At 42.1% G+C, this 21,108-nt stretch overlaps 1 protein-coding gene and 1 pseudogene across 19 annotated transcripts in view; one reads left to right on the top strand and one right to left on the bottom strand.

Annotated features, from left to right (window-relative positions):
- FREM1 (FRAS1 related extracellular matrix 1) overlaps positions 1-21,108 on the bottom strand; it is a 333,841-nt gene that overhangs the window by 167,432 nt on the left and 145,301 nt on the right. The gene's annotated exons all lie outside the window — the stretch shown is intronic.
- LOC111749890 (cytochrome c-like) overlaps positions 1-21,108 on the top strand; it is a 34,331-nt pseudogene that overhangs the window by 527 nt on the left and 12,696 nt on the right.

Raw genomic sequence — 21,108 nt, 5'->3', positions numbered from 1 at the left:
AAGAAGGCCTGCAGAAAAGTAACTTTAACTTTTTTTAAGCCCAAAGTTTGTAAACTTGTGGAAAATCTTTCTTTTTTTCCCTTCTTCCTGAAAAGCCCAGGTTCTTTGAGGAACCATTCCGGTGATGCTAAGTTAGAGAATTAAAATTACTGAAATACAGGACGGCCAGATGGTATCTACAGAATTTCTGGTCATGCCTGATAAATCCGTAGTTAATGAATCTACATCAGAAATACAAATTCCAGGCTGCCCTTTAGAAACTAGACACCTGGCCTGTCTCTGCAGAGATTTTCTCTGGGAACTACCCTTCAAACACAGAGAAAATTGGTTGCAGAGGGAAAAGGTTTTGTGCCCCTTATTTACAGTTGTTTTTAATGACTAACCATCTTAAACCACCAAAAGCATTTCTTGAAGACTAATCAAATGGCTATGATTTAAATTCATTTTGTTTTTAGCCAAAGGGTTCTATCATGAATTTTTACAACAGCTTGCTTAACTGAATAACTTAAACGGAATGAAAAACACTCACATTCACTATGGCTGACTACTACATTCTTCACCTGAGACTAACCACTGGTACATTCCAAACTAACACCTAGGAGCTTCCCCAACAGAACCATTCTTGAGTGAATTCCGCATCTCCTAACTCATGATGAAACACCAAATTGGCCAAAAGTGAGGTTCTGTTTAAATTCATATTAAAACATGTTTGGGAATACATCTTCTAAGATGATTCTGTCTTCAGAATAAATAAATTCTGGTTTTCTATTTGAATAGGATTTATTCATTTGTTTGTTCATCAGATACTTCACAACTGGACCAATAAGCAACATCATGATAAATGGAGAAAAGATTGAAGTTGTCAAGGATTTCATTTTACTTGGATCCACAATCAACACACATGGAATGAGCAGTCAAGAAATCAAAAGATGCATTGTATTGGGCAAATCTGCTGCAAAAAACCTCTTTAAAGTGTCGAAAAGCAATGATGTGTCACCTTGAAGACTAAGGTGCACGTGACCCAAGCCATGGTGTTTTCAATCGCTTTATATGCATGGAAAGCAGGACAATGAATAAGGAAGAACAAAGAAGAACTGACACCTTTGAATTACGGTGTTGGTGAAGAATATTGAATATGCCATGGACTGCCAAAAGAAGGAACAAATCTGTCTTAGAAGTACCACCAAAATGTTCCTTAGAAGCAAGGATGGCAAGACTATGTCTCACATAATTTGGGCATGTTATCAGGAGGGATCAGTCACTGGAGAGGGATATCATGCTTAGAGAGTCAGCAAAAAAGAGGAAGGCCCTCAACAAGGCAGATTGACGCAGTGGCTGCAACAATGGGCTCAAGCGTAGCAATGATTGTGAGGATGGCACAGAACCGGGCAGTGTTTCATTCTGCTGTACTTGGGGACACTATGAGTCCGAACTGACTAGAGGGCACCTAACAACAACACTTTACAATACAAAGTGGTATTTGCACACGAGCAAAATGAGCAAAATGATTTCACCAAAATAGCAGTATGCGTGTAAAGGAACTTCCGCCATCAAGAATTAAATACTTTATCATGAAAAGGAAAAGGATTGCTCAGGGATTCAGAAAACTACCCGACATTGCTGCTTAAGCTGGTCTATGATAACCTTGACCATCTTGCTTGTCTGCCATTGCTAATGATGAAACAATCTCACAGATGCCTGAACTGTAGCAGAAAAGAAAAAATATTTTTGTTAAAAAGGTCTGCTGTAAAGAAAATGCTTTTAACAGCTTAAGAAAACTTAGCGACAAATGACAAAAAGTGAGAAGTTGTTTCAGCCTAAGTCACAGTATCTCAAACATTCCAGAACTGTATAGTTGGAAGAAGCCTGAGAGATCGAGTGCTGTTTTAGCGCACTCAAACTTTACAGCAACTTATAGGGTGGATTCTATTATTATTTCCATTTTTCAGCTGAAGAAACTGATAAGTAATTTGTCCAAGGTAAATGCTAATAAATGATAGAGCTGTGATACAAACCCCAGCAGGGGGGGCCCTGGTTCCTGAAACTGTATTCCCACTCTAGCGCACAGCGGTCAAGAAGAGGAAATGGGGGCCCACAGAGGTGAAATGACTTGCCGATGTTTAAAGAAACGACTGGGCTTGTTGCTTTATTCATAAATATGTTTGATGCAAACTGAGGATGAAAATTAAAGCACAGTATCATATACTGGGAAACCCTGGTGGTGTAGTGGTTAAGACCTAGGCTGCTAATCAAAAGGTTGGCAGTTCGAACCCACCAGGCGCTCCCTGGAAACCATGCGGGGCAGTTCTACTCTGTCCTATAGGGTCACTATGAGTCAGAATTGACTTGACAGCTACGGCCTTAGTTTTTCGGTTTACCATATACTGAAATGAAGTAAAGTAAAAAATTGCAAATGTTAAGTAAAAACTTATGCCAACAAATAATTAAAGTTAACAGAACTGTAACAAGGGTCTAAGCTTTCCTGCTGAGGATCTTAGCACAATTTTCACGTCTTCAGCCATGATCTGCTTCTCACTTCATGTCAGAGCTTCCAACTGGTGAGAACTCCTGCTGAGAATTCGCATTTCTAACAAGTTCCCAGGTGATGCTAATGATACTGGTTAGGGACCAATTCTAAGAACCACTAGTAAAGCAGTGGTTCTCGAAATTTATTATACATAAGAATCACCTGGTCATCTTGTTAAAACGTAGATTCTGATTCAGTATACCTGGGGTTTGAAGCCCTGCTTCATATTTACTAGCACCCTGTGAAAAAGAAGACAACTCTCAATGAGATGGATTGACACAGTGGCTGCAACAATGGGCTCAAATATAGCAACGATTGTGAGGATGGCGAAGGACTGGGCAGCATGTGGTTCTGTTGTACACGGGGCTGCTATGAGTCGAAACCAACCAGATGGCACCTAACAACACCAACAGCATCTTGAAAGCAGCCCCCTTGTTAAGTAAGTCCAATGAGTGGTAGGGCTCATTTCAAATTTGTTTTTCACTAGAAGTCCTAATTTCCTGATTAACACTTGAAAATGAAAGCATTAAAAGGTACTGAAAGTACAGCAGCTTATTTGATACTTTCAAGAAATAACTTTGTAAGTAATTTTCTGATTCAATGGTCCTAAAAGAAAGGAGAAAAAAACCTAAACCCATTTCCATGGAGTTGATTCTGACTCATAGTCCAGAATCTGGATGTAGATTCTGACCCTATAGGACAGAGTAGAACTACCCCATAGGGTTTCCAGCGAGCGAATGGTAGATTCAAACTGTTGCCTTTTGATTGGCAGCCGAATGCTTAACCACTGTACCACCAGGAGAGGGCTTACTTCTGTGATGTAGGAGTAGAGCAGAAGTGAAATACTAAGCAATAGTGGCACGGCATACAGGCCAGGCAGTAAATCGCATTCACCCATCCCGGCATCCTATTAGAGTTCTTCTGTTTCCCTGAGCGAGTTTATTCTTACTTGGGCTCTGCTTCCTCATCTACAAAGTGAGGACAATGATTGATACATCTCAGACTTGTTAGCAGTTATGAAATCGATTTCAACTCATGGTGACCCAGTGTATGTCAGAGTAGAACTGTGCTCCATAGGGGTTTCAATGACTGATTTTCAGAAGTAGATTGCCAGGACTTTCTTCCAAGGCACCTCTGGGTGGACTAAACCTCCAACCTTAAGGTTAGCAACTGAGTGTGATAACCATTTGCATCACCCAGGAACTCCTCTCAGAGTTGTTGAGAACAAAAAACAAAAAAAAAAACAACCAAATTTATGGCCATGGAGTTGATTCTGATTCATAGCGACCTTATAGGACAGAGCAGAACTTCCCCATAGGGTTTCTAAGGAGTGCTAGTAGATTCAAACTGCCGACCCTTTGGTTAGCAGCATAGGTGTTAACCACTGTGCCACCAGGGCTCCACCAGAGTTAAGATGTAATAATACATGTAAATATAAATACAAGTCCCCACTACACATAGCAAGCTCAATCAAAGTTAGTCCCCTTCCTCCCCTTTTCTATCCCAGGCTAGTCAAAGAAAGTTTTTTTCTTCTAAAACATATTTAAAAAGTTATTAGTTGGGCCACCCTTTGACATGTCTCCGGAATGACTCTCGAATAACACCCAGACACAGCTAGAAAATGTTGTGGAGAGCAAGGCAGGGCAACCACCAACAAAAAAGAAACAAGGTGAACCACACTGAGTCCTTGCTCATCACGCTTCTCCAAGCTGAGCATGAGTTTAGCGGGGATTCATAACTCAGTTCTTTTGGGGGATCTGTATGTCCCCAGCTACCCGAGTGCCATCAGTCTCACTGGCCCAGAAGGCACACCCCATGTTGAGCTCCACATGCGAACGCACACCCAGTGCTAGTGTTCGTTCTGCTGCACACGCATGAGTCTCTATTGCGATTGAGGCTCGGTGAGCTTAATTGCATTAGAAAAGTGAAACTTGATCTGCTTGCTTTGGCAGAGTTTGGTGCAGGCTGTGGAGGTGTTCTCAGGCAGTGGGATTAAAAATGCTTCAAATACTTGTTCAAAAACAAATTCTCCCTAAACATCACAGGCTGCAAGGAACGCACCCAAATACCTAATTAGATGACTTATTGTTTAATAATACTGTGCAGGAGGAGACAGCAATGTATAAGAATTGTAAACACCAATACATCAGGGAAATGTTTTCAAAAAGAGAAAAATATGGAGCACACAAGTGGTCCTAGCTAAAACACTCTCTCGGAATCCCCAAGACACAAACGGGCTATATTCAAAAAGTTGGTTTGTAAATAGTTTTTCTGGAAATAGGAACATACTTATCGTAAGCACAGTGTCTAGACTAACTGACAAATACATTTCAAACTGTAATGTCCTTGAGCACCACATAAGCTCACCTTGTGGAAGGTACTTCTGTGGAAAACATACTTGACCATCTGTCCTTGCAAGTGTCGGCCGAAGGTATTGAGACACTTCACTGGGTTCTGCTCATTTCAGCACACCAGACTCCAGGACACCATTCATGTTGTAAACATGCTCCAGGGTGCCAGGGTGCCATTTACACAGATGATAATGTGAGTGGTGCTCCTGGGGGTGTTCCACGTGCTGGCTGACCCTGATGTCCCCCATACCCTGAGGAAAAGTTCTGGCTGCAAAACAGACCTCATCCTTATGGCTTCTGTCCTATCTACTGCTGGAAGGAAAAAAGCAGTGCTTGTGAGGGCTTATGAGTCTCCTGATGACAGTAGGCAACACACCAGGGGGAAAGAGTTGCCTCTAATGCAACTCTTAAGCCAGAGGGTTCCATCTCAGGGGTTGCATTAAGCTCACCCAAGCACCACCCCCAAGTTTTCATTTTAATTGGTCTGGGTGGTATTCAGTCATCTGAATTATTTAAAATTTCTCCAGGTGATTCTAATGAGCAACCAGGGTTGAGAATCACTGCTATAAACCATTGTACTTTATTCTTATCCTTTAAGTATAAACTAAGAAGCCAAACCCATTGCTGTCAAGTCAATTCCTACTCATAGCAACCAGATAGGACAGAGTAGAACTGCCCCATAGGGTTTCCATGGCTGTAATCTTTACAGAAGACTCCCAAGTAGTGGCTCGTGGTAAGAACTGCAGGCCTTTGGGTTAGCAGCTGAGCAGTTTAACCACTGTGTTATCAGTGTTCCTTATCCTTTATATATATATATATAAACCAAACACATTATAGTGACCCTATAAGACAGGGTCATAGGGTTTCCAAGGAGCAGCTGGTGGATTTGAACTGCCAACCTTTTGGTTAGCTGCTGAGCTCTTAAACACTGCGCCATTAGGGCTCCAATGCTTTAAGTACAGGAAAAGGTAAAAGGAGCTTTAGTGCCAACATCTGAAGTTCTTTGACACGTTCGAAAAACCCTCAGACTCGTAAGTCTCTAGGTCAGGTGGAGTGGAGGGTGAGAATAGGGCTGGGGTTTCCTACCAGGACTGGGAGGAAAACCAGCTTGGAGATGAGTGGGGCAGGGGTATGGGCAGTGATGGTTCAGGGGTAGAACTCTTGCCTTCCATAGAGGAGACCAGGGTTGCATTCCCAGCTAAGGTACCTCAATCCCAGCCACCACCCATCTGTCAGCAGAAGCTTGCGTCTTGCTATGATGGGGTAGCCATGACTCGGAATTGATTCAAAGGCAACTAACAACAACAATTGTTGCTGTTATGGATTGAACTGTGCCACCCCAAAATATATGTTATAAATCCTAACCCCTATACCTGTGGATGGGAGCCCTGGTGGTGCAATGGTTAAGCGCTCAGCTGCCAACCAAGAGGTTGGCAGTTGTAACCCACCCAGTCCTGTAAAGATTGTTGTTGTTGTGTGCTATCAAGTTGATGTTGACTCTACACGACAGAGTAGCATTGCCCAGTAGAATTTCCTAGGCTGTAATCATTACAGGAAGAACCCTATAGGGCAGTTCTACTCTGTCACATGGGGTCACTAGAGTCGAAATCAACTCTGTGGCACAAAACAACACACCTGTGGATGTGATCCCATTTGGGAAAAGGGTCTTCTTTGTTATGTTAATGAGGCCATATCAGTGTAGGGTATGTCTTAAACCAATCACTTTTGAGATATAAAAAGAGCAGATTAGGCACAGAAGGAGAAAAGCACAGATGGGGGAAGACAGTTGCCACGCCACACTAAAGATCCCCAAGGACCTAAGGAACAGAAGCTGAAAAGAGACAAGGACCTTCCCCCAGAGCCAACAGAGACGAAGCCTTCCCCTAGAATCAGTGGCCTGAATTCAGGCTTCTAGCCTCCTAACCGAGAAAATTAATATCTGTTAAAAAGTCACTGATTTGTGGTATTTCCGTTACAGCAGTGCTAAGAAACTAAGACAGATATTGAACAGGTTTCTGTAGAGCTACCACACTAAGACAGACTAGGAAGAAAGGCCTGACAATATACTGTCAAAAAATCAGCCAATGAAAACCCTGTGAGTCACAACAGTTTGATCCCATGGTACGTGGGGTCGCCACGAGACAGGGGCCAACTCTAACTCAATGGCAGCTAATAAAAAAAGGGAAAAGGTGGGAAAGAAAGAGACAGGACAGACCTACACAGAGTATGAAACTTAGGGTGAAGAAAGGCAAGAAGGCCCACTGTGGCATCCTTGGCAGCCTAGTTGTGATGGCTGATCCTAAGAGACCAGTCACACGTGAGGTGTACATACACCAGTGGCTTTGCTGAGTCAGCAAAACTATCAGGAAAGGAAGGAAAGTCTAAAATGAAAGAAATTAGCATAAAGTTGAACTAGTAAAATTTGCTAGCACTAGTTTCAGTTCCATTTTAACTTCTCCCCCTACTGTGTGATATCTTTGAAGACAAAGGGAAATATATATCATAGCAATAAATTCTATTACTCACAAAGCTAATATTTCTTCATGCTTTCTTTTCATGGCATAATATTTCAAAATGAGACAGCAGTGGACACTTAGGCTTAAGCAGGAAGTAACAGGATCTCCCTAAAATCATTCCTTGCAAAGTCATTATTGATCAGATTAGAAGAGGATTTGACGTTATGTGTTTAATCATCGGCTGTAAATCAGAAACCTTCAAACCTTTTATTCTAATCATTAAAAATCTCTCAAATCATCTCAAAGTCTAATTTTTCTTTGTATTCCTCACAGACCAGTTACTACTTGTCAATTCCTCAATGAAACAATGGCCATTATCCTGCACCCCTCATAACATCCCTTAACATGTTCATGGACCTTGAGTTTGACCATTTGAGCCCAACTGCTGGGAATAAACAATCTGGCTTCTTCTATTCAAGGACAAAAACCAAAGATCAATCTTCTGAAAGAAAAAAAAAAAAGAAGTCAATTCCTTTTTTTATATAAATCTGAATTTTTATATAAAGAGAAAGCATGGTGATAACACATAAGATTTATGTCATATACTATAGTTCACACTTTTTGTAGACATGCCTCATTTCAGCATAAGCACTTGGACTAAACTGCTCACTTTTTTTTTTTTTTAATTGTACTTTAGATGAAGGTTTACAGAACAAACTGGATTCTCATCAAACATTTAGTACACACATTGTTCTATGACATTGGTTAACAACCCCATGACAAGTCAGCACTCTCCCTTCTCAACCCTGGGTTCCCTAACACCAGCTTTCCTGTTCCCTCCTGCCTTCCGTCCCTGCAGCAGGGCTGGTGCACCCCTTTAGTCTTGTTTTGTTCCATGGACCTGTTCAATCTTTGACTGAAGGGTGAACCTCAGAAGTGACCTCATTACTGAGCTGAAAGAGTGTCTGGGGGTCATACTCTCAGGGTTTCTCCAGTCTCTGTCAGGCCAGCAAGTCTGGTATTTCTTTTTGAGTTAGAATTTTGTTCTACTTTTTTCTCCAGCTCTGTCCAGGACCCTCTCCTGCGATCCCTGACAGAGCAGACAGTGGTGGTAGCCAGGAACCATCTAGTTTTACTGGACTCGGTTTGGTGGAGGCCGGGGTAGATGTGGTCCGTTAGTCCTTTTGACCAATCTTTACCTTGTATCATTAGTTTTCTTCATTCTTCCTTGCTCCTGAAGGGGTGAGGCCAGTGGAGTATCCTAGGTGGCCGCTCATGGGCTTCTAAGACCTCAAACACTACTCACCAAAGTAGAACATAGAACATATTCTTTATAAACTATGTTATGCCAATTGAGCTAGATGTTCCCTGAGACCATGGTCCTCACAGCCCTCAGCCCAGCAATTCAGTCCCTCAGGGAGTTTCGATGTGTCTATGGAGCTACCATGACCTTTTCTTGTACAGGTTGTGCTGGCTTCCCCAGTATTGTGTACTGTCTTATCCTTCACCAAAGTTTCTACTTATCTCTTATTTATTAAGTAAAACTGCTCACTTTTTGAACACTTTAGTCTGTGGAAAAAAATTTCAACCCACCATATAAACAACAATCTATCTCATTTAAACTTTCTTAGCCCTGATCTCATCACCTATACAATGGAGATTAATAATATTGATTTCATAGGGTTGTTATAGAGAGAGAAATTTTACTCAATTAACAGGGAAATTCAACTGTCCTCATGTCATGGGCCAAGGTGCTCCTTACCAAGTCACTGTCTTAATGTCTTAGGTCATTAATTTCAGATCTCTGTGGCCATGAGTAACAACTTGGACATGTTTCTCTAAACATCGGGCAGTTCATAAACACAAGCCTGCAATATAATGCCATACTATCTCTGATCATGTCTTCATTAGCTCTCAAGTGCCATTCGAGGAAGGGAGGGAGGGAACACACAAAGATCCCAGAGTTTGCCTACCAGTGAATCCCACCACCTTGCACCATAGAAACTTACAAAGCCACAACCAGGAAAGGTCTCTTTATTGGGGAGTAAATAAAGGCCCACCGCCCGCCTGTTAGTTTGTCGTACTGTGGTGGCTTGCATGTTGCTTTGATGCTTGAAGCTATCCCATTAGTATTTCAAATGCCAGTGGAGTCACACATGGTAGACAGGTTTCAGCAGAGGTTCCATACTAAGACAAACTGGGAAGAAAGGCCTGGCAATTTACTTCCAAAAATTAGCCAATGAAAACCCTGTGGATTACAACAGAGTACTGTCCAATATAGTGCTGGAAGATGAGCCCCCTAGGTTGCAAGGCACTCAAAATACACAGTGGCTGCAGCAATGGACCCAAGCATACCAATGGTCGTGAAGATGGCGCAGGACTGGGGAACATTTCGTTCTGTTGTAAATGGGGTCACCATGAGTTGTAGCCAACTCAACAGCAGCTAACAACAAGTAAAGGCCAATGGTTTCCAATAAGGTAATCCAGCAATAATCAATGCAGGAGTGAGGCCACACAGATTCTGTGATGCAAAATGGCGCAGAGAGCACCACACAGGCTTTATGGGCAAAAGGAAAGATAAAATGGGTTCCATTTAGGATTTCTGAAAGAGCCCATCAGAGTACAAAGTTAGCCCTGCCGGAGAAAATTTCCCTGTCACCCCATTCTGCAGGCAAACTCTAAGTCCCAAGAATATTGTACATTTTGAAATGTGGGTTTATATGTCTATGGGTTTTATTCTATTTTCTTTTGATGTAGTAATGTCTTAAGAATTTGAAAAACCAGCTAGCCAACACCAGGAGCAGGCCTTGACATGGTTGTATACCCAACAGGATATATCAAAGCAACGTCAAACTCTTTGGGTACCTAATTTAATACACTCAAATGGCCATTAAACTCTTGTTCTGTCTTACTGATAAATCACCCTCAAGTGACCTTTAAAAAACTAATCAGTACCTCCAGTAACAGCTATTTTTATTGTTCCAAAAATTCAAAGCGCTCGAGGCATCAACTATTTTCAAGTTTTTAAGAAAAATTCTTTCTATAAAAAGCAGTGGAGATCCATTCAGGCTGACTGTGTGAAAGCAGGTTGATCATAAGAACAGAGACCACAGTCAGTCGGAGATCAAATTTATGGAGCCGTAACATGCGGTTAGCAGGTGTCCGGTTTTCTTAAGAAGAGAGGAATATTAGAAGAAATGAAGAAGAAAGTCAGGAAAATGAGACGAGTGAAAAGCAAGAGAAAAGGCAATTTGAAATGCACTGCTGGCACCTTCACTCGGCCGTGGAGCAATGGACCATTCCATCAGAACTGATTCAAGTGTACTCAGTGATGATGAGTTTGTGTTTGGAGGGACTGTTTTGTATTTTAGAAAAAGGCTTGAGATAGCCATCCCATCTTTGGCAGAATCAGTTCTTCTGGCACAACTGTCTTTTGATCCCCATTTTGTTTTTTGGTTTTCTTATCACTTTGATAAACTGGCTCTAACTGAAGGCCACTTGTCCTCCCCACAGGAGAAGCCAAGCCTGGACCAAGAAAGCTGCCAGACAAACATGGGCTGCAGTGGACCCAAAGAGAGATTTCAAACACGCTGACTTAGATTAACATTCTGGTTCTGCCATTTACTGGTGTATCGCTTTGGCCAAATTATGTTCTCTTAGTCTCAGTTTTCTCACTGTAAAAAGGAGCTAAAAAACTTACCTCATAGTATGTTGTGAGAATCAAATGAAGTAACATATGTAAGCATCTAGCACACAACCAAAACCCATTGCCCTCTAGTCAATTCTGACCAATAGCAACTCTATAGGACAGAACAGAACTGTGCCATAGGGCTTCCAAAATTTAAATATTTATGGGAGCAGACTGCCACACCTTTCTTCCATGGATCCTCTGGTAGGCTCAAAGTGCCAACCTTTTAATTAGCAGCTGAGCACTTAACCACTGTGCCACCAAGTCTCTCATCTAGCACGTAGTAGGTGTTCAATAAATGTTTGTGTTCTCACTACTACTATAACTATTACTACTAGCACTACTATTACTATAGTTGTTGTTGTTAGGTGCCGTCGAGTTGGTTCTGACTCATAGCGACCCTATGCACAACAGAACAAAACACTGCCTGGTCCTGTGCCATCCTTACAGTCGTTGTTATGCTTGAGCTCACTGTTGCAGCCACTGTGTCAATCCACCTCATTGAGGGTCTTCCTCTTTTCTACTGACCCTGTACTCTGCCAAGCATGATGTCCTTCTCTAGGGACTGATCCCTCCTGACAACATGTCCAAAGTAAGTAAGACGCAGTCTCCCCATCCTTGCCTCTAAGAAGCATTCTGGCCACACTTCTTCCAAGACAGATTTGTTCATTCTTTTGGCAGTCCATGGTATATTCAATATTCTTCGCCAACACCACAATTACTATTACTACTTAGCAAATATTTTGTTTTCATGTTTCCCATCATATACCTCATGTTGCCCAGCTATCTTATCTCCTTGAAAGCTTGTCTGCACTCACTCCTTCACCACCCTTTTATTCCATAAAAGAATCACTTGACTTTGAATGCCACCAATCTACTGAAACAGCTGTCGCAAAGGCTGACAGCAACCTACTGTTGTTGTTAGGTGAGTTGGTTCTGACTCATAGTGACCCCTATGTACAACAGAACAAAACATTGCCTGGTCCTGTGCCATTCTCACAATCGTTGCTATGTTTGATCCCATTGTTGCAGCCACTGGGTCAACCTATCTCACTGAGAATCTTCCTCCCTTTTGCTGACCCTCTGCTTTACCAAGCATGATGTCCTTCTCCAGGGACTGGTACCTCTCGATAACATGTCTAAGATACGTGAGACGATGTCCTGCCATCATCACTTCCAAGGAGTATTCTGGCTCTACTTCTTCCAAGACAGATTTGTTTATTCTTCTGGCAGTCCATGGTTATTCAATATTTTTCACCAACACCATAATTAGTGACCTACTAATTAATATATATCAAGTTTGACTTTTCTCAGACTAATGCTCCCTGACTTCTATATAGCACACAACAGTGCTGCCCACCACACTTTCTTCAAAATTGCTTCTCCCCTGGATTATGTGCTGAGTATAGCTCCTAGTTCTCTACCTCAACAATTCCTTTTTTCTTTTATTTGCTCTTCCTTCTCTTTCCATGCCCTTATTTCCCCTCTTTTGGTCACCTTGTACCATTAAAAATGTGTTTTTCTTAAAAATGTGACTTCACCTGGCTTCTCACTACATATCTATTCCCATGGCTTTGGCCATTACCTTTAGGTTTATGTGTCCCAGAACTGCACTCCGACCCTCTCCCCTGAGCTCCAGTTACACGCTCACAATGACTCCCTGGGCATTTCTCATCTCTATGCCCCCGCTCAGGACTGCTCTGCCTGAATGGTCCTTGCTTCCATTTTTATTGAAATCCTTCCTGTTTTTTAAGACCTCATTAAATGCCTTCTCCAAGATGCCTCAGATCTGATCATTCCATTTAGAAAGAGGCCCTTCTTGCCATTTCTAAGAATCACATTTTATTTAAATCCATCCCAGCGCATTTATCCCATCCCACCTGATAATGTAGCCATTTGTCTATGCGTTTTGAAAGCAATAAGACAAAACTGTTTGCTACATGTGAATCCAATATATGCATCAAATCAGCATTAGAACTGATTTTCACCTTTTGCATTCTTCTCAAGACAAGAAGGTCAATGCATATGGGTATCTTTGGGCTCTTCCCAGTAAATTTAGATATTTCCATGATTCTGTGTTATAGAAATGTTAGCACTAGTTACTCCTTTAAAAAAAGAAAAATGGGAGAGGGAAGGGTTAAGGACATGTTACTCTTAAGGGAAACATCTAGAGTTGTGCTCCATAGCTGTGGTTTTGGCTGTCTCTGATTAAATGATTTTCTAAATTCCTGAACAAAGCTATAGAAGACAAGCTTATCCAACTCACAGATAGCATAAATTCAAGAGGGTTTGCCATTTTATCACTGAGGACACATCAAGATCCACAGCCTTGATAGTCATAGGCTGGAATGATGGAGTGAAGCCAATAAGTTAGCATCCAACGAGAACAATGTGAACTCTGCATTTCCAGTAATCAATTGCATATGCCCAGGAAACAGAAGACCTGCCTTGGCAGCAATTTATGAAAAACATAAAGTCTTTCTTCAAATAGTTGAAGGAATGAGTTTACTCTGTGATTCCAGGCCAGGGTGCAAAGCTAGGGAGAATGAGTGGAAATCTTAACTTGCTTTCAGAAAGAACTTTCTCTCAGAGTTGTACCATAATGGCAAGGGCTGAGGTATAGACATAGGAATTGACTCAGGGAGGAGGTGTAACTTAGGTGCTTTCTGGGGTCCCTTTTAACTCTGAAACTGGTTTGTGCTGCATGATTGCCCCCTGCGTACCTCTCCAGTCTCTTCTCAAGTAACTCTACCTCCTCCTTGCCACAGATACTCTAGTTAGTCAACCTGGACTTTCTTTCTTAAACTCATGTACCACCTCTCCTGCTTCCAGGCCTCTATGTGTTGCTCCACACCCTTCATCTGCCATGAATGCCCTTTCCCCCTCCTACCAACCACCTCATTTCCTGGCTAAATTCTACACATCCTTTAAGGCTTAACCTCCCAGACCAGTTTTCTCTACTCACGTAGGATCCTATAATACCCCTTACACACTTTGCACAGCTACAGACATTTAATTATTTATTTGCAGTCATTGTTTTTTTAAATGTCTGCCATTTCCCTTAGCCTGTAAACTCCTTAAAGATAAAAACTATGACTATTCTGTTCACTCAAGTATCACCAATGCTGGTCATTGTTTCTAGCATGGAGAGACTTAATAAATGTCAGTTGAGTGACTGACTTAACCTAGTGCAAACATCAGTCAGACCCATTAGAAAAACTGGGGGAAGAGAGACAGAGACCTGTGGGCAAGTTTAAATGTCTGCATCCTTTCAGTTATTGGTAGTTCACTTTAGTGCAACCCCAGAGTTTCAAATTCTCCAACAAGTGCTTCCTGTTGAGATTGGCCTCCTTGTTATAATGGAGCACAATTCTGAGAAAAACAAAATGATCCTTCTCCTTATATGTTTGTCTGAAATGGATATAAAAATCTTCAATTTCCTAGAAGCAGGAAAAAATGAGAACAGAGTGATTTTCACATAACTTTGCTATCTGCATACTAATTGCTTTGGCAGCCTGTGAGTTCACCCATCTTCTACTCAATCTTTGAAAAGGAATCCAGTAACAACAAGGCATGTCAATTAGAGTTAAAAGCCCGGGGAGTCATGGGTTAAGTTGCTCTGCCCAGTCATTAGGGTGTGTGAGAGAACTCTATTTCTCATTTCTGTTTTCTTTTCACCTACAAATTTGAGTGTTCTGCCACATCTTTGCTTGTTTCCAGCCTATATACCTATATTATCCCAAAGAAGAGAAATAGTATTATTGAGCACTTATCATATGTCATGTACCATGCTTGGTGCTTTTCAAATGTCTTTTAGCTCTTACAAACTCCTAGTAAGTATCAATATTCTCCCTTCACTCCCAAGGAAACCGGTTGAGTAACCTGACCAACATTATAGAACCAAAGAATACTGATGCCCAGGATTGGAACCAGTTGAAATTTATTCAAAAACCATTCCTTTTTTTTTTTTTTTTTCCTACTCTTTTGTCCTGTCTAACATTTAGGCTCTTCTGTCAATACTATCTATCTCCCGTCTATCAGTTTCTTGTACTATGGTGGCTTACATGTTGCTGTGAAGCTGGAAGCTACGCCACGGGTATTTCAAATGCCATCAGGGTCATTCATGTGGACAGGTTTCAGCAGAGCTTCCTGACTTAGTCAGGTTACGAAGAAGGGCCTGGCAACCTACTTGAGAAAATTAGTCAATGAAAGCCACAACAGAACATTGTCCAACTCACTTGCTTTGGATATATCATTAAGCAGGGTCAGTTGCTGGAGGAAGACATCATGTTGCTGATGCAGAGGACCAGCAAGGACGAGGGAGACCCTCCATGAGATGGATTGAAACAATAACTGCAACGATGGACTCGAACATGACAGCGATTGTGAGAATGATGCAGGACTGGGCGATGTTTCATTCTGTTATACATAAGGTCACCATGAGTCAGAGTTGACTCAATGGCAGCTATCTATCTCTATCTATCCATCTATCAATAATACTTTTGGCTTGAAAAACAATCACTAATGCTTATTGGATAAAATAGAAACTTCCTACCATATTATAATAAAGGTTGTTGTTGTTACTGTTGTTAAGTGCTGTCGAGTCAGTTCCAACTCATGGCAGCCCCATGTACAACAGAACAAAACACTGCCCAGTCCTATGCCATCCTCACAATCCTTGCTATGTTTGAGCCCATTGTTGTACCCACTGTGTCAATCCATCTTGTTGAGGGTCTTCCTCTTTTTTGCTGACCCTCTCCTTTACCAAGCATGATGTCCTTCTCCAGGAACTGGTCCCTCCTAATAACATGTCCAAAGTATGTGAGAGGAAGTCTTGCCATCCTCTCTTCTAAGGAGCATATATAAAATAATAATAAGGAAAAAATGCACATAAAGCAGAATTAAAGTACTGCTGTTGTGTTACTGTTGTGTTGATTTTCTAAGGAGGAAAATCATTTTCCAGGGGGGAAAAAAAAATCTAGCCTATGAAAGAGATTTAATAGAAATGCCAATAACTTCTAAACATTTGGATGAATCCTCGTCTGTGGATGTCTATCCTTTCTGAAATTCTAACTCCAAAATGGTTTTGGTTTATAATTTACAAAATGAGGATTTTTTTCTACTAAAAAGAAATGTACATCTTAGAATGAAGATAACATGACTTTGAGTCCAATCTCATGAGACAAAGTTGTGGCTCCTGTATTTAGGGAAGAGTGCAGGGCGTGTTTGTAAGTGCTAACACTTGGCAGAATGCAGAGATGGGATCCCAGGGAGGTGGAACACCCAAAGGAAGGGCTTAGTGGGCTCTGGGATGTTTATCTGCACCCTTGTCTCCAGGAGGCCGGATAGGAAAGTTTCCAAGATAAATCTCAGGGGGGATGGAGCGTGACACACAATCTTAGCAGCCCTTGGATGATGCACGAGAGGAGTATTCTTGGCCTCATCTTTTATTACACCTTTTCCTCACCTTTCTGCAGCCCCATAAATAGGGACGAATAAGGGTGATACTAAAAACTTTTTGCCATCTCCTTTAAGTTTACCAATGAGAAGCAAAGAGCATTTCTGTTAAAAACAATAACAAAAATAAAAACCCTAACTTTGCCTGATCTCTGTCCTCTGTCCTGCAGTAGTAGTTTCCCATCCAAACAGAATACCTTCAGACAGCTGGAGGCTACACTTGTCAGAAAAGCTCATAGATCACAGCTATAACTTCTCATCTTGATGGCCAAGTTTTAGAGCCCTTTGAAATGCTGCCCTAGTCACCACAGTAAGAGAAGCTACAGACAAAATAGGAGACTTCATTAGGAGTGTCGTTTTTTTTTTACCCCAGCCCTGTTTGAGTCTCACCAGGTAGCACAAAAGCTGCTGGAGCACTTGAAGGGGTCAGGTTACAAGCTGTGCAAGGTTGGAAGCTCCTGAGCCCTGTTCAGACCACCCAGCTCTCCAAAGCTACACCAGATTCAGACAGGATAAGAGACTGTCCTCCTATGTAACCTGGCCTAGGGAAACAGCCTTTCTAGGGAGTTATGAGATCCCATTGGGAGGAATGACTGTGTGCTCTGAAATGGCGGCATTTGTCTAATTCAACACACCAGTGGCCCGGGTTCATTAGGAGATAAAAGAAAATTAAATGGATATTTTTTAAAGTTTTTGAAGAAAAAGTCGAATCTTTGGGGCTGCTCTCAAAAAAAAAAAAAATTTTTTTTTTTTTTTAGATGTTAAAGAGCTTCCCCACCTAGGGCTGGAAAGATACCAAAACTCATTTAATTCCACCCCTTTGTTTTATTGATGGAAGAAGTGAAGCTTAGATAGGTTAGGTGGCTCAACCAAGATTGGTTCCCAACAGCCAAGATTTGAAAATCCACGAGGGCAAGGACCCTGTTTATATCACACACGTTGGTCATTTTGGAAGCCTTAGAAGCTAACACCAAGCCTGGTATGCAGCTATACTCCCAAATATTTGGGATGAGGGGAGAAAGACGGGGTTCCGAGGACCTCATTATATTTTCTATCACTATAAATATTCAATGCCATATGATGTGGGGATAGGGATGGATGCTGAGTTCTTGCTTTCGTATGTTGTCAAATGACAGGCTTGACATGGCCGTGGAATCACTTCCTGTTTCTCCCAAGCCACACAAGCTGGTCTAATCCAAACTCGGTTTCCAGGAATAAGACTGTTCCTAAGCAGTCCTGAGAAATCTAGCTCAGTTCAGCCCAGCTCAGTGTGGGTAGCACAGCCCCAGGAGCAGAGACTCCCCAGGAAGCTGATAGAGATTAAGAACAGCCGTGGGTTTTAAGGTTTCCAAGACAAACATTGCTTGGCCATGCTGGGGCAGGTCAGGCCATACAGCCCCACCTGGCGTCCAGGTATCTTTGTCTAACCCCCTTTCTCACTTCTTGGAATGGAAAGGCAGAGATGGGAAAAGGATCAAGAAAAAAAAAGTGAGGCCAGTGGGAAAGCTGGTTAAAAAGCCCTGGTTTACCAGGCAAGTGTGCAAAACCTTGTCGTACATAAGTTGTGTTCGATATCAGCTCAAACTCAAGTTTACTATTTAGATCTGAGGTTTAATATTAACCAAGTACATGACAAGAATTTAATTGCCAAGGACAATTCAGAGCAATGTTTATCCAAGCGTCATCTCCAGACCACCTGCATCAGAATCACTGGGGTCAGATTCCTAGTCTCACCAGGGGTCTAAAATTCTTTGAGGAGGGGACTAGGAATCTGCCTTTTCACCATCCACTCAGGTGGTTCTCATGCATACTAAGGTTTGCAGCTCCCTGGTGCAGATGAATGGGCAGAGGTAGTAGACATTTTCCTAAAGCTATGCTGAAGGCACTTTTATCAAGTGTAGGAGGCAGGGGGCTGGGAGCAATCCTTAAGCTTTAACAAGAGCCCAGAACAGAAACATCAATTTTAGAGCAGAAACCTGCAGAGCATTTGGACTACTGGTCCAGTCTGCAAAGCAGCCCTGAAGAGGTTAATCTCTCCAGCATGATTCGCAGGCCATAAACACTCACAAGCCCCCGGAAATGCTCTTTTTAAGCTTTGTTATTCACACCATGTATCACCACCAAGAGCCATAAGAAATGAAAATTAAATGCCCTAGAAATGATTTCTGCGGTCCAGATGAAAACTAAAAGAAACTCTTTACTACAGAACCCAAGCGTCTGGACTAAATCTCAATAATGAGCAAAGAGAGCCTAGAAACCAAAGAATTCACAAAAATGTGATCTCTTACCTCCCAAACACCATCTCTCATCCCCATAAATGTAAAAACCATTCTCCAAAAAGATACACCCAAATATAACTAAACTAAAGCAAAGAGAGAAATCGCCTCATCCAAATTTCAATTTTTTACACATAAAGATATCATATGCTTTGTTAATCTTTATATCTTTTCCATTTGCCATTTCTAAGAAAAAACATTCTAATTGTGGAAAGAAAATTAAAATTACAAAATGGATACTTGATTGGTGAGTACCATTGGGGATGGTTTCAGAAGAGTTATAAATCTGTGTCAAGTAGTAATGAACCCCCCATCTCCGACATATGGTTTGTTAACACTGCAAGTTGCCACCTTCTGAGTTTTCATGATAATTAAACTTTGCAGGCAGTCCTGCATACTTCTTCCATTGTGGCTCAGAGTTAATGATACCATGCAGACAATCTCTGGGACATTCGTCAAACAGAATATTCACAGTTAAGATGAGAGGAAGCACAGAAAAAAGATACTTACAGATAGTGGTGTTCCTCTCCAGGCTAAAAAGCTAGCAACCCTTGGAACCAGGCGGGTGGGCAGCTAAGAGTCGCTGACCCGGTAATCTCTGGTTTAAAGGGCTTTGAGAGGAAGGGGGGAGGAAAAACTACCCAGAGAAGGAAAGAGCTGAAATTCCAGTATTTCAGGTCAGCTGGGTTTTGAGTTTCCTTTGTACTAAAAATCCATTCACCTACCCAGCCAAAAAATAGAATTGAAGTTCACATACACACTCCACTCTCCTTGCGGGTCTTCTCCAAAGCTGCAGCTGTGGCTGTGAAAACTTTCCGAGTGCCGAGCCTGAGGACGTCCCCTGAGAAGGGCATGATGAAGATGCCTTCGATGTCTGCAGTGAGCCCAGCCACCCTGGCACAGAGCCACAGCTCGTCCTGTCCCTTCTGCCGATTGGGTCCACAGGGACAAAACTGAGCTTCTGTTAATAGGTTGGCTGTTTCTCCTCCTAGTCTCTTCCCAGCTTCCTTTCTCCCTGTTAGTTATGTCCTAACTGCTCTGCCACTGGCTGAGTGGAAACAGCCTCTCCCGCCCGCAGCACACACAGCACACACTCTCACACACAGGCACGCACATTCCCACACCCCCACACACATATATGTATACAGACACACACACAGGCATGCACATTCCCACACCCCCCACACACATGTATGCACACACACATACAGAGGGGCTCACACACATGAATGCATGCACACACAGTCACAGCACAAGAATGCACACACAGCCACGCACATTCCCACACCCTTCACACACACGCGTATGTGCCCATGCACACACACACGCACACACACAGTTACAGCACAGGAATGCACACACACTCACACGCTCCCTCACACACACACATAGGTGCCCACACACATGCACACACACACACAGTTACAGCGCAAGTATACACGCACAGGCACTCACATTCACACATCACCTCAAACGTGCACAAGCACACAGGTGCCTGCACACATTTGCACATACACTCATGTACAGTCAGAAGAATGCACACAAACGCATATTCACAACCCCTCACACATACAAAGAGGCACATACACAGGCAAACACAGTAATCGATGCACACATCAACACACCTGCACACATGTGCATATATACTCACACACACTAGGCATACACACACACACACTCTTCAAACACACTCCTTGCTTGAATCTCTTTTCTTCTAACAAATTTCCATACTGAAAGGTTTTTATTCAAATTCAGATGAGATGCCCAGCATCCAGAAGGTGGAAGGGGACCTACCTGGCCCCTCGTAACTTAGTGATAGCATTTAAAGGAAAAAATAGGATGGAACTAGATTTTAGAGTGTCATTGTTCAGTATCATCTTAGTTCTTCCATTTATGAAGCTTTTCATGTGTATAGTTCATTTTAAAAACCCACAAGATTCCCACTAATCTCTTTGATTCACATCTACCACAGCCAAGAAATGTCCTCTCCACAGAGCTTCGTTTAGTTAAACCTGTCAGGACTAGGTGGGTGGGTGAAGGTCTTGTTCCTTAACCACTGTATAATAAAATACTTCCCTTGTACTTCATCCCCTTGGCGGAGGGGGGGTGGGGGGAGGAGTTGGCATGCCATCTGGCCTAACTTTTTAATTGACCATAAATAGAGAAGTTGAAGTATTATCTCACTTGGGGGAAAATGTTTACATTGAGACATGTCTGGCTATTCTAAACCTAAGGCAAAAGCCTAGGCACTACGAATTCAATTTGACCTAAATCGTAGTTTTCTCTAACAAGTGCACCCACCCACCCCTTCCTTGTTGGCAGCGAGGGACAGAGATTTTAAATATTCAAAATA

The sequence above is a fragment of the Loxodonta africana genome, chromosome 9 (assembly GCF_030014295.1).
Source record: "Loxodonta africana isolate mLoxAfr1 chromosome 9, mLoxAfr1.hap2, whole genome shotgun sequence".
Classification (NCBI taxonomy): domain Eukaryota; kingdom Metazoa; phylum Chordata; class Mammalia; order Proboscidea; family Elephantidae; genus Loxodonta; species Loxodonta africana.
The sequence above is the reverse complement of the archived record's forward strand: the minus strand, read 5'-3'. Positions and strand labels throughout refer to the sequence as shown.